This window comes from Cinclus cinclus, chromosome 10, assembly GCF_963662255.1.
Source record: "Cinclus cinclus chromosome 10, bCinCin1.1, whole genome shotgun sequence".
Classification (NCBI taxonomy): Eukaryota; Metazoa; Chordata; class Aves; order Passeriformes; family Cinclidae; genus Cinclus; species Cinclus cinclus.
Genome location: NC_085055.1, coordinates 26104543 through 26109422, shown reverse-complemented (window position 1 = coordinate 26109422; position 4880 = coordinate 26104543). Strand labels below are relative to the sequence as shown.

General features: G+C 47.6%; 1 pseudogene; it reads right to left on the bottom strand.

Moving 5' to 3' along the window:
* Positions 1-592: 592 nt before the first annotated feature.
* On the bottom strand, positions 593-4433 carry LOC134047986 (EF-hand and coiled-coil domain-containing protein 1-like; annotated as a pseudogene).
* Positions 4434-4880: the final 447 nt, after the last annotated feature.

Genomic DNA, 4880 nt, shown 5'->3' with positions numbered 1-4880 from the left:
ACATGTGCATTATTAGGACTACTGTTCATCCCTTGCCTTGTTCCATGCTTCATTTGAATAATCCAATGTACCCAGTGGATTCAAGTTCAAGGAATGCAAGTTGCTACAATACCAATAGACCCTGAGATGGCAACAAAATCAGTGGCAGTAAATGAATTAAATCTAGTACAAGAAGTACTGACAAAATTTGAGGCTCAAACATGAATCAATGGGATAAAAAAAAAGAAGTGGGGAAAATGTGATAATTGATAAAAGATTTGTGTAAATCATAAAAGTAGTGGGGTTTATATAAACCAGAATACTCAGGTCTGAAATGAAGCATGGACATTAGACAGAGAAAATAAATGATTAAATAATTTTGTTTAAATTCCCCTATTATGAATATTGTGGGTTTTTTAGTAAATTGTATCTGATACCAGTTTGTAAAACAGGGGTTTCCCACAGCCTGAAAGATATTACAAAATCAGATTACCTGCCTTTGTATAATCAATTGCAGCCTGCAAGATTTTGCAATACCAAATTTCCTGCCTTGGTGTAATCAATTGCAACTTATCTGTTAAGAGAAGACCCCCCCCAGGTCTACTGTTCCTTATCTACCAAGACCAGAAGACAAACTGTCTGGAGACTACAAGGAAAACCATACTATGAAAAAGAGCTGCAAACCAAGGTTCCAGGGAGCGTGGAGTGAGCGGTGACACCTCACGTTCCCCAGCGCTGCTTCCTCAGTCTCTATCAAATAAAGCAATCTAAATTTTGATAAATATCGAGACTTTGTTTCTCATTTATAACAAAGACAAAAAGCAACAAAAGCAGTGGACTATTAAATTTGTGACCAACTTTCTGACTTCTGGAAATAATTGTTTATGCTATTACAAAAGTGGGGTTTACCTATTGTACTGGTTTGAAAAGCAAAACCAGTGAGACTTCAAGTCAGTAATACAATTTTTAATAGGGAAGGGGAAAAAAAAGGAAAAACAAAATACATGCAATAATAAAAATAAAACCACTGACAGAGTCAGAATACAACCTGATACCCTGTCAGTCAGGGTGCTGATGCAGTTTTCCTCCAAAGGGTCCAGCGATGATGTGGAAAAAAACCTGGTTCTTCCTCTGGAATCCAGTGGAAAAAGGCTGCTTTTGGTGTTCTAAACCTCAGTTTTTATCTAGGTAGGAAAGGCTTGGCTCGTCCTCCTGGTTGGAGTATCTCCCACTGGGATGATGTAATCTTATCAGTTATACAGTAGGACTTAATGGCCCATTAACAGAAGATACTTCCCACAGAGATAAGGATGATCACCCTTCTCAGATGGTAATAGAATATATATCTTGTATTGTAAACCAAGACACCTATATAATGATTTTTGTTTGAGATTCCCACTGTATTATTTTGTGGGTTTAGGAACATTTTGGCTTCTCTCTTCTACTGCCTATTCTGTCAGTGAAGAAGCAATCAAGTCACAGCAAGTTTGAAAGCACTGGCCAGAAACTGTCCTTGTGTGCTTTTCCCCAGTTCCTAGGACATGTTGAAGAGCTTTATTATTAAATGGAGTGTCAGCCATCTGATTACAGCTGGCTTGAGAAGGGACCTAACAACTAGGAAATGCAGTGAAAAACACAAGTGCGCTGGAAATGCTTTCTGAAGGAGTGTCAGGAATTTGTTTAGGGGCTTTCTTGAAGCATTACCAGTTTGAGTTCTGTTCTTGTGTGTCTGAGGAGTAACTTCAGCTCTCTGTGGATCTGCACCCTTACTTTGGCCTGGAAGGTTCCCAGACCTCCTATGGACCGCAATGAAGAAAATGGACAAGCAGCTTCTAATTTCCCTCTGGCTAGATTTTACAAGGTGTTTTGGAGACATTTAATAAGCCACAAACAGAGATGCTCAAACTCCCTTGTGTCCCAACACTGTGATTTTACAGGCACTTTTTGACAGACTCCCACCTACCTGCAGTGCTGCAGTTGTGATTCCAGCTGCTGAATGTATCCTTGCAGATGTGGCACCTCATTAGCTCTTCCACCTCCTTCACTTTGCCAAGACTGTGTCAAGACAACATGTCTGGCCTCTTCCACCTTCCTCCTCATCTCTGCCTGCTCCCTCTTCAGGTTACAGTTGCAATCCTTCAGGCTGACCAGAGCTTCCTGAGAGCTCCTCAGTTCCTTCTCCAGCTCCTGACTGAACCTGATGGCTTCTTCAATCTGCCCATCCCTGGAGCTCTGCATGAGCTCCATTTCCTTCAGGACACTTTGGAGGCACTTGGTCTGGGAGTGCTTCTGTGTTAACGGTCTCTTATTCCCTTAGGAAGCAGGATCCTTCTTCTGTATGGCTGGCATGGCTCTTCTGCAGGGCCACCTGTGGGTGGCAGAGCCCCTGGGGGTTTTCTGGAGCTCTCCTCTTTGTTGTTTTGATTCTTCCTGCGACCTCTGACTGGTGATTTCATGTTTGCTGCTGACTTCCTCTCCCTTTTTAAGATGAAAATGTTAGCATATACATATAGATTTAATAGCTAGTGGTAGTAATGCTAAGGCTGAAGTTTGTAGCTAGTACAAGGTAGGCCCTGGGAACTAAGCCTGGGAATGTGCTGAACTACAGAATAATGAGTTAAGGGCCAGTGGAGCAAAGAAGGACCAACTGATTGTTTGAAGAAACAGTAGGGAATTTACTGATGAAGTACAATAAACAGGTGTGGGATTAATCTATAGTTTTAGATTAGACAAGCATGTAGGATTTATAACCATTAGAAAGGTATCTTATTGTCTTAACTTAGGCAGGCGTGCAAGAGTTATAACCTTTAGAAATGTTATCTCGAAGATGAATGCTGCCTTTGATGTAAAGTATGTGGACCATAGCATGTAGGCCTAGTGAAGCAAGACTTGTAAAAGGGTATAAAACTGTGTAAGATTCAGTAACGGGTTGGGACTTTGACTTTGGACGCTAGTCCTCAGGTCCCCGGGCCCTGAATAAAGCACCGCACAAAACAACTTTGTTGATTTGTGTTTTCCTCTTTGGGATCGGGCAGCAAAAATGGTAAAAGTGTCTTTGACCTGCCTTGCTAGACATTGTGAAGAGGGACAGTCATCTACTGCAAGTGGAAGTGTCACAGGTAGAGCAGAGTTTTGTCAGTGCTGTGTTAGTGTCAAATCAGACCTCATCAGACCTGCCAGAACAATTGGTCCATTCTTCCCTTCACTTCTCTTCCTGTTCCACACTATTTCATGCCACTGTCATTTAACTGCTGTTAAGGGTGTATGTGTTTAACTGGAGCCAGCACAGCAGAACCAGCAGAAACCAGCCCCAGAATTAATGGGGCTCTGCAGAGGAGCCCCAGACTATTCATCTGCCTGCCCGCAGAACTTGCTCCAACTCTAAACCCTTGTGACCACACTCTAAAAAAGACATACTTCTAATATTTCCGAGGCACTGCATGTGCTTCTGCAGGTAAGAATACAAAAGTTCATTCTCACTTCAGGAAAAACCCTGCAATGGTGCATATCCAGCATCTGGTATCAGCACATCCTGGCTGCACACGCAGGAGAAGGAGCAGCAGCACTGTACACGTGGGTTTGTTAAGTTGAACTCCCCTACACTTTCAACAGTGCTCATCAAAAATATATTTAATGTCACATCGGTGCCATACATTTCTCGTAAAAGCCTCCCTGTGAGTAAACTTTGCTAAAAAGTTAATGTCGAGATGAAGGAGCAGCTTGGGCCTCAGTCTGGAGGTGGAGGGGTTATAAACACTGACTTTCCAAGAGCAGCATCTCTCCTGAAGCACTCGGGACCACCCGAGCCTCCCCGGACGCACCTGCAGCGCCAGGCACTGCGCATCGCTTCTCTGCATGTCCTCCAGCAGCTCCCGCAGGCTGCCGTTCTCCTGCAGCTTGGTGATGCTGTCCCTGGCCTGCTACAGCGCCACGATCTCCTCGTAGCACTCTCGGGAGCAGGGCCCCGGCGGCCGCCGCTCGGGCTCGGCGGGGCGGTGGCGGCGGCGGGGGCTGCGCAGGCGGATCTGGGTCTCGATGTGCTCGCTCTCCCGGCCCAGCGGCAGCCGCGGCCCCGCGCGGCTGCTGAAGTGGCCGCAGAGCCGCGCGTGGAACTGGCGGAAGGTGAGCTCGGCCGAGAGCCCGTCCCACAGCCCCGCGCACTCCTCGGGCTCCGCCGCCTCCTCCAGTCCCAGCAGCTGGCAAAGCGTTCGGAAGTCCTGGCCGGGGATGCGGCCCGTCCCGGCGCAGTTCAGGTGCTGGAATATCTCCTGTAGCTACTGCTCCAGGCCGGTGGCCAGCCCAACGATCTCGTTCTCCACGCCGCGGTCCAGCCCGTAGTGGTAGGCGAGGGCGCTGACCAGCCACTGCGTGCGCCGGGCCGGCCGCCCGTAGGGGTCCCAGCCCTCAGGCGGCTCCATCGCGCCCGCCCGGCCCGCGGCGCTGCCCGAGCATCCTGAGCGCCGCCCGCCCGAGCGCTCGGCCCCGGCCCGGCCGCCGCTCCAGCACTGTGCACGGAGCGCCCGGAACGCCCCTCACGGAGCCGCGTCCGCCTTTGTCCGGCAGGAGCAGGGACTCGGGCAAAGCGGGCAGGTGACAGACACCCTGCTCCGTTTGTCTGCCAAGCCTGAGCCTCAAGTGTGGTTCTTATTTCTTAGCTAATTTCTCCTTGCTTTCTCTCTAACACAAGCAAGACAATAGCAACACACAATTCCGTTTGACAAGTATGGCTTGTGAACGAGTGAGTACTTCCACTAAATTAAAAACCCAATGTGCTTGAATTCTGACCTTCTGTTCGCTCAGGCTTCCTCACCTCTGGAGATGAGGTGACTTTCTGCTGTTGATATGTGGGTATTAAGAGGTGTATGTTAGAGATGAGTAAGTGTTAAACTGGTTCAGACGAG